This window comes from Lissotriton vulgaris, chromosome 1_2 (assembly GCF_964263255.1).
Source record: "Lissotriton vulgaris chromosome 1_2, aLisVul1.2, whole genome shotgun sequence".
NCBI classification, from domain to species: domain Eukaryota; kingdom Metazoa; phylum Chordata; class Amphibia; order Caudata; family Salamandridae; genus Lissotriton; species Lissotriton vulgaris.
In genome coordinates, this window is record NC_141686.1 from 182,888,833 (window position 1) to 182,902,239 (window position 13,407).

The window sequence follows — 13,407 nt, forward strand, 5'->3', positions numbered from 1 at the left end:
TATCAGTCACAAATTATTCAGGCTGGGAACTTTGCGGAAAAAAATTCTAAATGGGAGCTATTCTCATAGATTGGCTCTTCACCCTACCTAATTTTATGTTGTGTGTGCCCTTACTTGTCTGGAAGCACCTCCAGCACCATACAAACATTTTGGTCCAGCATATTGGGCATCCTGGTCAAAAAGATGCTCTTATGCCAGGAGCATGATATTTCTGCCTCCTTTTTCTCTCCTAGCAGGTTGGAAAACCAACATGAGAAAAGTAGGTACCAGTCAAATGATATGTCTTTTGACACATTTGTGGGTTAGGAAGATTCACTCACTATTCCTGTCCTGATGAAGTGTCTTGCTTTGCCTTTCAGATAAAACAGAATCTACCAAACGGTCTCTCAAAACACACCCAGAGAAGCAAGAGACATAAACACAAAACAGCACCTTTAGAAAAGGGTTTTATTTTACAAAATGCAAAGAGTCTCTTTTTAGAATAAGGCTTTGAGTTTTATTTTACACAATGCTCGCTAACAGAAAGGCTTTCCCAGATGCCAAATGCACAACATTCAAATACATTTAGAGATATATATTTATATGCATGCAATAATAACACACTTGGTAAAGGCAACAGTTAAATAATACCATGAATAAACAAACAGCAAATAATATGAGAACACTCAAGAAAATAAAATATGGAACGTGCTGCAAGACTGAGATGGGTGTATTGCTTTGGAATTGTTGGGGGAACTGTTGTTGGAACTGCTATTTTTAAAGTTTTAATGATTGCACCCACAATTGCTGCTTAAGCTGGTTCTCAAAGTTTTACTAAAGCGTACCTTCCACTTAAATTGCTTTCCGCTTGTTGTGTGTAGCATTGGACACTTCCTACCTCCGGCAGTGCCTTCGTGCTGATTGGTTAGTCCTCCGCCAATCAGAGCCTAGCCCGGGAGGAGCCTGCTGCTAGGCATTTAATGATTGCCGCAGCGAGGACGCGCCACTGACGCGATAGAGGCGTGTCTAAGCAAAGCCCGTCTGCGCCCGTCCGCGCCAGGACGTCACCAGGAGCCACTTCTAAGGTACAGAGATTAGCCTACTCACATGATGCATTACTTGCCCTACAAGGCGTAGGCACATGTGGGAATCACAGCTGACCCGAGAGGATTGCCCCATCCTCTGTGAACAATGTACCTTTGGGATTAACCCTCCTGGGTACCCTACACTCTCAGATTCTAGGGCTCAGACATATACTGTTCTGAGTATCAACTGTCGCTCCCTGACTGAACACTACGCTGAGGTGTTTTACCTCCTTCAGGATCGGTCACCTAAGGTCCTCTATCTAATGGAAACCTGGCTTTCCGAGGCCTCTGTGGCTATACCGGCACTAGCCCTCCCCACAGGATATTTAATATGCAGCCTAAATAGAACAGGGGGGAGGGGGCTATTGTAATTATCTATAAAGCAGTCCACTTGTGTAGCCTTATCCCCCAAGACATACCGGAATGTGAGAGTGCGCTCTTCAAAATGGCACTGAATGCAAATTTTACTTTCTCTGGGATACTCATATACCACACACCTGGTCCAACTAAAACTTTTAGAGAAGCACTGGTGAATACTATCACAGTACTGGCACTCCAGGCAGCCAATTTGATTGTTATTGGTGACCTGAACCTTCATCTATAGTTGCTGGAATCCCCAGACATTTTAATTTTCCTTGGGGACTTGGCAGCATGCCAATTGACTTAATTGGTCCCAGGGCATCTCTTCGACCCGATTTTTTCAAACCTCCAGTCATTGGAAGTTCAAGGACCCCTCCCTATTATCTAGACAGACCACTTTCTCATCTCAATGCAGCTAACGCTAGCCTATCCTAAGCACCTGTCAAACCAGCACCTTTCATTGAAACAGCCTTGGCACAAACTGGACCAGGCAACTTTCCTCACTGCCCTGAGCACACAGTTGCTAGATATGTCCATAAATATGGAAGAGACCGATGCACTCTTTCAAACGTGGGTAACCCAAGCAGTGGACTTTTGTATCCCATTCAAAATCACCCACTCTAAAGATTCTCGGGCTAACCCCTGGTTCAATGAGGACCTGACCTTAGCCAGGAAGAATTGCAAGGTTCTGGAAAGAGCCTGGATGTGTTCATATGATTCATAGGTTAAATTGCAGTACAGATCCGCAATCAAGGCATACCATAAACTGGTGAGTAAAACTAGGGCATCCCACTACTCCAGCCTGATCACTACAATTATTAATCGTACCAAAACAATATTCTCCCTTTTGGTTACTTCGCCCTCGGCATCAGGCAGCACTATATCTTCCAGCCTACAATGGGAAGAGCTGGCGAACGACTTTCTGGAGAAGGTAGAAACATGTTCATAGGCCCTGAGATTGTTTCTCTCACATCACTTCCCTCTATTTACCCTAAAGACTTGGAAGCACTGGTTGGGATCAGGATCTCCAGATGACCCTTTAAGTCCTGACACTTTTCAAAAAGTTCAACAGGGCCTCCTGGCTGAGTGTATGGAGCTGGTCAATCTCTCCCTTGCCTCGGCGGTGGTTCCAAAATCCTGGAAGCATGCCAAAGTGGTCCCCTTACTTAAGAAACCAACACTGGACGCATCCAAGTCGGGAAACAATCGTCCAATCTAGTTACTTCCATTTCTATCCAAGATTTTGGAAGCTCATGGGAATTCGACTTTAACTCATTTTCTGGAAGCTAATTCTATTCTAGATATCTCCCAGAATGGTTTCCGACCGCGATATAGTACTGAGTCTGCCCTGCTGACGGTTGTGGAACAACTGCGGACCGCTTTGGATGCTGGCAGAAGCCCAGCTCTGGTGCTGTTGGATCTGAGTGCAGCATTGGACACGGTCTCCCATGAAATCCTGCTTCTCTGTTTGAAGGAGATAGGGGTCAGCAACAAGGCCTTATCGTGGTGCTCATCCTTTTTTGCGGATCGGACTTTCCAAGTAATAGCTCCCCCTTTTGCCTCCTGTGTTCACCTACCCTGTTGTGGGATTCCACAGGGATCAATATTGAGCCCCAAACTTTTTAATGTTTATATGAGCCCATTGGCACCCTGGTGTCATATGCAGATGACACCCAATTGGTGATCACCCTATCAAATAATCCTAGCCAGGATGGAGCGAAATTCAAAGATGACAGCCAACTTTCTGTAGTTAAACTCAGCCAAAATGGAGATTCTCCTGGTTGGCAAAAATTCCCATCTCTGGGACAATGAATGGTGCCTCCTGCCCTTGCAGCCTCTCCTGCCCCTAAATCCATGGTGAAGAATCTGGGAATTATGCTCGACAAAGATTTTAACTTTGAGACGGATGCCAAATAATTGGCCGGGAAATGCTGGGGGCTACTTCGTGGCCTTAAGCCGATACTTGGTCTGTTTGATGCCCAAACGCATGGCCTGATCATCCAAGCCTCAATACTGGCCTGATTAGACTATTGCAATGTGCTTTTTCTGGGCTCCAATAAGTTTGTGATGAACCGAATGCAGCGGATCCAGAACGCGGCAGCCCGTGCCATCTTTGCCCTCCCCAAGCACTGCCATGTCTCCAACCTCCTCCACCACCTGCATTGGCTGCCCCTTGAACAACAAGTTTGTTTCAAGACGCTCTGTATCACACACAAGATTCTGACAGGCATTGGCCCAGAAATCCTGAGCGATCTGTGCACCCATTATTCACCCTCGCGAGCGCTGCGCTCTGCGAACTTGAGTTTTTGCAGGAATTCTACGTATATGAAGGACCAGTTCTGGTGGTCACTCCTTCAGGCGACTGTCCACCACCTAATGGAACTCCCTCCCTCTACACATTCGTAGCAATTCTGATCACCAGGCCTTCAGAAGGTTAGTAAAGACATGGCTCTTTTCTCAATGCTAACCCCTCGCCTGCTCCTCGCTTTGTCTTGCTTCAGCGCTTGGACGCCTCATTGCAGAGGCAGCCATGCGCTCTACAAGTATACTAATCTAATCTAATCCTTCACGAGAGCAGAAAGATATATACACTGAATCACAAAGAAAATACCTCAAATGATGAAAACCACTGGCCAATCATCACAATAGCAATATTCAAAGCTCAAACACCTCAAATGACCACAGCCACACGAAGCACACATCACACTGGCACTAGTCAGAAACAAATCACCTCACCCGGTCATTCACTCGACATGCTTACCAGTTCTCGCTGGGGGGCCCGTTCACACTGGCTTGGACTTTTGACGGGGACTCAAGTTCTGTTTGTCTTACAGCAGTACGTCTACTCTGTAAGTGAGCTCCCAACTCAGCTGCCACCAAACCTCAGCTTTATATTCTAAAAGCTCACACTAGAAGGTCCGAGAATTTTCTCCCTGCGCCAAAGGAATCTTACCAGCACTGACCAGCTTCCAAGCAAGCATTCCGTGGCAGAAAAGAGTTCCTACGTTCCCTCTAGATTCTCGCACGTTCGAGCTTTTATCTTGACAAAGATCACAAAAGCCTTCCAGGGTACATTAAACAATCTCTCACCAAACAATCCTTGAACGTGATTACCTCAAACAACTTGCAAACATTGCTGTGTGCACCAGTAAAGCTCAAGCCAGGCAGAGTCAGAATTCAGGATGACATGAGGCATGTCAAAGCCAATAGTAAGAACTTAATCAGTCAGTCAGTCATTATACTTTTATTCGACACATGTATCATAAAAAGTACAAACATACAATACACACGTAAATATAAAAACCATTTCATCATTTAAAAAAATACATATACAAATCATGTGGGAATGTTGACTGAAGAAACATTATTTAACAACTTTAACCTAATGATCCAGGCACATGATAGAAACTTTGCAACCCCACAAATAGTAACCATACAAGAGGTGTTGGAGATGAGGATACGTAATGCTGATTTGTGATCCCTGACTCCAAGATTCTTTAATACAGGTTTTAGCCATTTGTTCCTAGGTAGGGTATATGCTTTACAGGCAAAAAAGAAGTGGCCTAATGATTCTTCAGGGTTTGTACAGCCTGGGCACTTTGTATCCTCTCCCTCCTTCTACTCCATCTAGAAGTGAAATTTTCAAGGGGCAATGTTCCATGTCTAAATTTCAGATAAAGTGTCCTATCCCGAGGAATCTGGATAAAATCCAAAAACAATTCCAGCTTTATATTACACTTATGGGTCAAAAAATTCTCAGTTAATTGTCCCCAATTTGAGTTCTGTAAAGCCTTGGCCTCAATCCAGTCCCAGTATAGTTTTTTTACCATTTGTTTTGGTGGAGGGGATTGGGAGGCCCATGCATCGCATAAACCCACGCTAACTACAAGTTGTTTTAAGACATTTAGCCACTTGATTTTACCTGAAGTGTTTAATTTTAACATTTCATCCAACACTAAAGCATAATTAGCTAATTCGGGAGTCCTCCTCAAACGTACCCAATATAGGAGGGGACAAAGCTGAACAATGTCCAGAATGGACCTCCTACCTAGATCTGCAAATAATGGTTTTAATGGGGTAGAAGTTGGTAGTGAAACCAAGTCCCTCATGAACTTATTCTCAGTTAGGACATGATTATTGATGTTCTCGATGCCCCATATTTCTGAGCCATAAACCGCTGAGGCTATTGCTTTTCCATCATAAACTGACAAGGCAGGGGCAATTGGCCTGCTCACTGAGAGACGCTGGTTTTTTAGAATAGTGCCGGAAACTCTTTTAAGGTTTAAAATAATTTTACTTATATGGGGTTCCCATTTCATATTATTATTAATTCTAACACCAAGGTAATCAAACTCTTCGACCACCTCAAGGGGAGATCCATTCAAAGTCAGGTGTATATTCCTGTGGTTTTTCTTGGCGGTCATGACCATTAGTTTGGTTTTTGCAGTGTTTATTGTAAGTCCCCGTTCCTGACAAAAAACACTAAACTGGTCAAGGAGAGTTTGGAGGCCCTTGGGGGTTTTTGATAACAGGAGGGTGTCGTCGGCAAAGAGGAGCGATGGTGTTTTCTCCCCAGCCATAATGGGGGCATCTGCCGGTATCTCTTGCAGATGTTTCACCACCCCATTTATGAAGAGGGAGAACAAAGGAATCTTACCAGCACTGGCCAGCTTCCAAGCAAGCATTCCGTGGCAGAAAAGAGTTCCCACGTTCCCTCTAGATTCTCGCACGTTCCAGCTTTTATCTTGACAAAGATCACAAAAGCCTTCCAGGGTACATTAAACAATCTCTCACCAAACAATCCTTGAACGTGATTACCTCAAACAACTTGCAAACATTGCTGTGTGCACCAGTAAAGCTCAAGCCAGGCAGAGTCAGAATTCAGGATGACATGAGGCATGTCAAAGCCAATAGTAGGAACTTAATAATACTATCAATGTACAACGCAATGCACATTTGTGCACCACTGCTTATAGCATCACATACTTCTTCTCTCAATGTACAATACAGAGCACATTTGTGCACCACTGCTCATAACACTGCACTTCGAGACCAAAAAAGTACATCCCACAGCTCACTCTCTCTCTCATGCTTCCAAATGCACATGCCACACGTTCTGTTCTTGGCAAGGCTGTTCTACTCTGTGACAGCTCCCACTGAAAGACTGTAAGTTTACAAGAAAGGGAAGGGAAGGGAAGGGAAGGGCAGGGAAGGGAAGGGAAGGGAAGGGAAAGGCAAGGAAAAGAAAGGGAATGGGAGAGGAGGAGAGGGGAGGAAAAAATGCCCAATGGTATTGCAGAGTGTTAGTGCAACCAGACAAAACATTAACATGTATCTTCTTAACCGATCACAGTACTGTATTAAAGCACTTTATTTTGCTTTAAGAAGCATGCACTATGTCCCATATTGGGAAATTGAGATCTAGATATAGCCAATGAGAATTCTGAATCACACCACCCTAAGCATGCAATAATACATAATTGCTTTATGTAAACAGACCACTAGCCATGGTGTATTACCAGTGACCACACCCTGAGTCCAGGTCTCAGTTGCCGGAACCATCTATGCATGAGCTGTGGTGTCCTATTGGAATTGAGGAGAGGGCATTGTGGTATTTTCTTTTAGGCTTTTGGGTGTAGTCAGTAGGATTGAGATGACAAGTTGGAGCAAGAAGTAGAGTAATCTGTCATTAGTCCATGGGGAAGTATGGGCAAGTTATGAAATCACTGTGTGCATGGGCCTCAACTTCCCTGGTCTAAGTTGTGCCGTCCTATTCATTAATCATCAGCTGCTCTCTGGCCATAAACATATTTCTTTTGTATTCATCTTGAAGCTAATAAGGATACACATTAGGATAACACAGGTTCTTATAGCTTAATATTGGATTAGGCTGATAAGGACACTAGCTTGGCAGGGCATATCTAGGGACAACCACGTGATAATTAAAAACACATTTAACAAGGCCCTTTTAATCTAGAGCTGGGCCTAGTCTCACACCAGCTTTAATCTAGTGGGTCCTAAGGAAAAGACGGAATGAGTGATATAACATAGGAGGAAACAAAACAATCCAAATAGTGCAGGGAGAATCTGTGGTTTCCAGGTTGCTTCATCATGTAGATCACCGTTAGCTATAGGGTTTGTTTCTTTGCCAACCCTCCTTCTGTCTCTGCTAAGGGCTACTAAGGTCTTCTTTGTGATGTTATGCAACCATATTGCTTTACTGCTTAAATTCACGAGGAGCACCTGCAAAGCAATGCTATCAGAAACATGGCATTCCAGCAGAGTTTCAACATGAAATCAGATTTACCTTGAGTCTTTAGTAAACAGCTAACATGCAGCCACATTTTCAGGATGCTCAACATCAGGGATTAGTAGTAGTTTAGTTTATTTGATCATTGGTTGGTCATACAAAATATTATTAAAACAAGTACAGCTAAATATTTATACAGAGAACAATACAATGCAGCATCAGTTTAAAGCGCATTTCTTTAAATCAAAACATGGAACTCTCACTGGGAATTCTTATCTAAAATTTGGCACTTTCCTACCATTAAAGTGATCATGCTTTTGGCACATAAAAATATTCCGAACATCATTGGTCCATAACGCATTTGAAAACGTGGCTGATCAATTAAAATAATTTACAAACCATAGGAAATGTGTGTACTATAACTTCTCAGTTTCCCAAGGTCAAATGTTCTTTTATACAAAAAGGTGAACCCTGCTGTAAGTTCAACAACTCATTATCAGAGGCTTGAAGGAAGACATGTTTGGCAAAGAGACTAGACATGGCCATCTTAATTTCATTTAAATTATGCAAGAGAGGATCGTCATTATCAACCAGTGGCATAGTCCAATTAGCTGCCACTCCTCCTAAATAGGAAATTATAAAATCCACTTTAGCAGTGTCAGTAGTAAAGATATACGGGTTGCACAGAAAATGCAACTGACATTGACTCATGAATGTAGAAAATTGACTGGCCTCTCCTGTAAACCTTTCTGGATTTTCTAAGGGAACTGGAGTAGGGGTAACCACAGTAACTTGCACTGGTTGATCTGCCGTGCCCCCTGCAGAATTCTGAGTGTGAAAAGCTGGAGCGCCAAATTTAGGGGGTGCTAAAACAGGACGTCCAACCTCAGTGGGTCCCCTCCAGTTAGTGAAACCAGCTTTAATCCTGTCTAATTTCTGCCGTAATGACTGGTTTTCTTGAGGTAAGTCCTGCATCTCTTCATTAAGTGTTCTGCACTAACTGAGCTAACTGGTTAACATCCATCCTAATATATCCTCACTAGTTTACAGCATCAAGTTGAGCTTCCAACCACGAGGCACCTGTGCGTGTTTCTTCTTAATGCTGCAAACTCCCAATTCCTCCGTGGATCAATCAGGTAACAAGGATTACTGACACTTGACTACTCTGCTACTCTGAGTTCTCCACAAGGGAAAGGGGAAGTGGAGAGAGAAACAAACGAAACACTGGTCTTTGCGAGATCCAAGTATCGTTTCCTTGGCTGAAGTGTGCCGGGCCTTCTGATGTCGAGTTGTCAGGTTCTGTACAGTATGCATAAACAATAATCAATACCTACTGAGACTATCTCTGAATACGTATTATGCAAACAATCACTAAAGCATTTAAATGAACATACCAAAAGTCTTCGGGCCCTTGCGTACACTTCTACAATTAGAAAATAATAGAAGACTCTTCGCAACTCGTGAGTTCCTGCAAGAAAGTTAACATAACATGAAATACCAACAACACTATGTTCAAAAATGATAATGGGTTAATGTTGTTAGTACTTGAATTAATGGTTATGATTGTAAACCCAGAAGCATAACTGATAATTGTTGTCAAAGCTGTGGGGGTTCTGATCTGAAAGGAATAAAAGAAATAAAGAAAACACCTAATATCCAGAACTCTAGCAATGAGCTCCCAATGTATTTCAGCTGTATAATAAGGTTTGCTTTACCACTCTAATGCAATTGTCATGTCTTGTTCTCAGTAAAAGTATGCATAAATCACATTTTGTATTAACCAATGTTTGTTATCTTGCTCACAGCACAAGTAAACATTAATCACATTTGTCTGAACCAATGTTTGTTATCTTGTTCACAACACAAGGAAACATAAATCACATTTGTCTTAACCAATGATTGTTGTATTTGCCAACCGGAATAATGTAATTGTTTGTATCAATGTTTGATGAAATACCAATTGTCAATGGAGCTCCTTATTCTCTATTCAGGAAGTTGTACTCGAATCTACTAATAAGAGAGAGGAAGGGGTTAAAGGAGTCTTACTGCACCAGAGATGACGGGCTTTCAAGAAGTATGCAGATGGCTTCTGTTTCTGACGAGGTCTGATGCTCAGGTAAGCCTGGATAAAATGCTGGGTTTCGGAAAACGGGTGGGATTCAGCAAAGGGAAACACGCAGGACGGTTATATACGGAGCGGGTTTGTAGAAAGGGCGGAGGTTGGGAGAATTCTCTGGAAGATGTTCAGGAGGCACAGGAGCACTCGCAGTGATGCTCAAAATGAAGCGAAGCGTCACCACGTCCTCAAGGCAGCCTTTTATACAGTGCTGCTCCCAGAACATTTGCGACCCTCATGTGAAAGCCGCACACCGTTAAACATGTGAGGGAAGCGAGTGATGTGGCATTGCAGTACCCAAGCAGGAAACAAAGAAACAACAAGCACAAGCAAATGCAAGAGGCCAAGTCGAGTCCATGTGCACATTATATGTAAATGTATAGGCATTTATATAGCGCACTACTTACCCGTAGGGTCCCAAGGCGCTTCGACCGCTGCGAAACCCTTCCAGGCTTCCCTGAGAGATGGTCCCTTAATGGGTATCTCCAGGGTGAGACCAGGCATCCCCGGCGGTCTGGTGGGGCCGTTAGTGAAGATGAGGCAAGCTAATGCCCAGAGTTGCCGAGTGTGATCGCTGATCAGAGTGGGCACCGAGGCGAGAGAATTATCGAGTCCGCTGACCCTGGTCCAGAAACCTGCCGCGCCGGGAATCGAACCCTGGTCCCGGGCCGTCCTCTGCTCTCGGGTCTGCCGCCTCTAACGAGTGAGCCACACTACTTCACCACTTCACTACTTCATTATAGGCATTGTACCAACAGTGTGTCCAACTCCAAATGCAACCATACACAATACAGAGTCTTCATGTGAAAACCAAAACAATGGCAATGTGAAATCAAACAATGGCAGCATGTATCCCCTTAACATTTGTTCATAATCTAATGACCCTTCTAAGTATTCAATTCAATTCAATTCAAAGAATCTTTATTTCGGCATTAATGCCATAAAAGAACCGTTCATATGCATATAATAAAAACATGTTAAAACTGTACAGCGTGGAACATAAAACCATTCATTAGGAACAATTCATTTATATTGGAGAGCGTGGAACATAAAACCATTCATTAAGAACAATTCATTTATATTGGAGACAGTTGTGAACAACAGCATTAGGGTTCTGCAGTGGACCCCCCATTAATTAATTGAAAGGAAATTTTGACATTTCTACCTATTTACAATCGATAACCCAATTTTTTTCTTTGGAAAAAAATACAATGCAAAAATCTGCTTTACACTAAATAATATAGGTTGGCTTGTGTTGGTAGAAAGAATTCTCAGAGCCTGAGAACATGATCTCACACCTAACGCTAGACATATTGGTTTGATCCATCTTTTCCTGGCCTGGGCATATAATGGGCAGAAAAAGAGGATATGTTGCTCGTTTTCTTTTTGGTGACTTCCACACATGGGGCAAAGTTCGTCTACCACTTGATTTGAAATATTTGCACCACCAGTCCAGCGAGCCAATGTAGAGCCTATTTGGAGGTTACCATATCTAAATTTTAGAAATAGAGTCTTTGCAAGCGGCGGTTCTATTTCATCCAAAAAGGTCTTGAAAGTTGGTTCATCTTTAAAGTTGAGGAACTTTGTTACTAATGTCCCACTAGATGAAGCACTTTTGGTCATGTCTATGATATAGGTCCAAAAGGCCCTTTTTACTACTTTTTTTGAGTTAGGTGGTAGTAGATCCGGGTTTTCCCAGTAATGTTTCAGACCTAAATTGTTAAGCCAAATTTTGACGTGTTTGAACCACGATATTACTTTGAAGATATCAAGCTCCATAATTTCTTTAAGCCCATCTCTGTAATCTTGTAACTCAGGTACCTGCCATAGCCTAATCCATAGCAGCAGAGGGCGTATAATAATGTGGTGGTCCGTTCTTCGAAAATTTAGGTCCAATTGAAGGGGCACCAGAGGGGTACTTCTAGGGACTCTGACCAGACTTCTCAAGAAGTTATTATCTAGGACACTAAAAGTGTCTTTCGACCCAGGGCCCCAGATTTCTGAGCCGTAAAGCACTGCAGGCTGTACTTTAAATTTAAAAAGTTCAACCGCAGGAGATACGGCTTTGCTGGTGCTCTGACTTTGCTCCCTGAGAATGGGTTTTGCATTCTGGCAAAATGTCATCTTGCTTTTTTCCAATTGGGCTTTCCATGAAAATTTGGAATCCAGTGTCACCCCTAGGTATGCAAAGTAAGGAACCGATTCTAGTTTTAAACCATTTAGGGTTAAGCAGCCTTTATCTGTTTTGGTTGAATTTAGGGCCATACACTTAGTCTTTTTCCCATTTATCTCCAATCCTTTCTTGGTGCAATACTCGCTAAAGGAATTTAGAAGAGCTTGGAGACCTTTTTTTGTCTGGGAAATCAGAATAGTGTTGTCAGCGAATAATAGGGAAGTTACCTTTTCTCCGTTTAGCTTGGGGGAATCGTTTTTTGCATCCCTCTAGATATGAAGGAATGTCATTCACGAAAAGTGAAAAAAGTGTAGGGGCCAGAACGCACCCCTGGCGCACACCACGCTCAATAGGAATTTTTGGGGTTAGTTCTCCATTTGGGCCCCAACGGATTCTCGCAAAGTTATCTCTATGGAGCTCTTTGATTTGCACTATCAAGGTGGTTGGCATCCCTGCTAAACTCAATGCTTCCCATAGTAATTTGCGAGGCACTAAGTCGAATGCTGCCCTTAGATCGACAAACGCAACATATAGTTGGCCCTTTTTGATCTTAACATATTTCCAGTAAAGGCAACAGAATCGGAAAATTTGATCTATTGTGCTTACTTTGGGTCTGAATCCCGCTTGATATCTAGTCAAGATTCCCTTTTCATCCAGCCAGTCATTAACACGAAATAAGATATGTCGTGCATAGATTTTCTGGAGTATGTCCATTAAACTTATTGGCCGGTAATTTGAGGGGTCCATCCTGTCTCCTTTTTTAAAAATTAAAACAATTCCAGCTCCCTTCCAACTCTCTTAGAAGTCTAGATTTCGGGATAACTCATTACACAGGTAATTAATGTACGGTGCCCAAATTTTTAGATCGTGTTTATACAAGTCTCCCGGAATCTTGTCTAACCCAGGGGCTTTACCAGGTTTAATTTGGCTTATTGCCAATTCTGTCTCTCCTAGCGTAAAGTCCAGATAGTCTGTTAGGGGAGCATTGCTTGGGACAACCATATCAGTGGGGAGTTCATCATATTTCTTATAGAGGCTAGTGAAGTGGTTTACCCAGGTCTGTTCGTCCAAATAGACGTCCTTGACCACTCTCCCTTGGTGGTTTCCATTCGCTACTAGCCTCCAGAAAGCTACATTATCAAGTGATTTTGCTGCAAGCAGCAAATCCGCCCATTTCTCTTCTTCCCAAGCTAGTTTGGATGCCTTTTGAACCAATTTATAATTGTTCCTAGCTGATTTAATATCTAAAAGTGCCTTAGATTTGATCGCAGTTAAAAGTGCCCTTTTGGACTCCCTGCAAGCTTTGTTGTACCAGGGTTTGCTATGAGACAAATTGTGTGTCTTCTGCTGACTTTTCTTGGGCATTTTGGTGACTAGCAACTTTAGAGCATTAAAGAATTTTTGGTGTAACATCTTGAAGTGGCTATTATTTCCCTCGTCTAAT